The following is a 1,171-nucleotide window of genomic DNA, read 5'->3' as shown; positions in this document are numbered from 1 at the left end:
TTTGTGGTAACTGATTTTTGTCATGGGTGAGATGTGAGTGCATTTCTTGGTTAATGAAACCTGTCCCATGTGTACGCACTGACTGTCAGACCAGGGCTGAATGTGGAATTCTTTGTGCTGTGTAGTAGAAGAATCTTTAAAATGTGCCATCAATTGCTGGAACTTCCCCTACCTATGGGGATATAGGACTTACAGGGAAGCACCTGAGCAGAGTTTTGTGTTCTTGGCAGCTTCACACCACGGTTGGTCTTGTCTTACCTGTGAACTCCAGTCTGCTGCACATCTCCCTGTGGAAGCTGAGTGTTGGAACTTGGGAGCAGAGACCAGTACTTGCTTTGGCATTGCATAAACAGCTTTTTATCTCAGGGAATTTTTAAGGAGAAAGAAAGAGAAACTGTTTTTACACCTGTTCCATATTTATCAATAGACAGCAGAGGCTCAGAACACTGTGGCAATTGTTACATTCCCTTCTTAAAGTGAACCAAATGAACAGAAATTGTTAAATGCCAGAATACAATACAGCTTATAAAGCCCAACTGCCATCAGGAAACTGGTGCTGATTGGGCTTTTACATATTTTCCTCTTGCTTAGGAAAGAGAATTGTAGTCAGCTTGCAATCTTCCTGACATTGTTCCTGATGGAAGCAGACAAAAAGTACCAGTGAAACAGAAGGGCTGCAATTTAGTGAATTTATGCAAAACACAATCAGCATTCAAACTGGGAGTTACCAAGCAGAAATGTATTGATAGAAAAGCCAAAATACTTTGTGCATAAAATGTGAAATATTTAAACAGGATTTCAAAGAGACTCCTGGAATTCCCGTAACTCTAGGCCAGGTAAGATTCAGGAGGAATTTTGTCACTGTCAAACTCACGAGGAGGGGCAGAGGGGCTGTGATTTAGTTGCCAGCACTCATGGTAGGAAGAGGATGGAGAGGGAAGGGCAGTGAGGAGATGGCAAAGGACTGAGAGAAATGGAACCCCAGATGAGCTGGAGCACAAAATTCCAAAGGTAGTCTGTCTGTAGCATGTCCACAGATTCTCTGCCTTCATTTTCTGAATTTGCAGTGTTGTTGGGTTGTAACCACCAACTGTGTTCAAAAGCAAGCAGAAGCCAGCAGTGAGCTGTGCCTGAGGATCTGCTGACCAGTAAGGTTTAGGGAGGGTGGTGG

This window comes from Lonchura striata, chromosome 17, assembly GCF_046129695.1.
Source record: "Lonchura striata isolate bLonStr1 chromosome 17, bLonStr1.mat, whole genome shotgun sequence".
Classification (NCBI taxonomy): Eukaryota; Metazoa; Chordata; class Aves; order Passeriformes; family Estrildidae; genus Lonchura; species Lonchura striata.
This window is presented reverse-complemented; position numbering follows the sequence as displayed.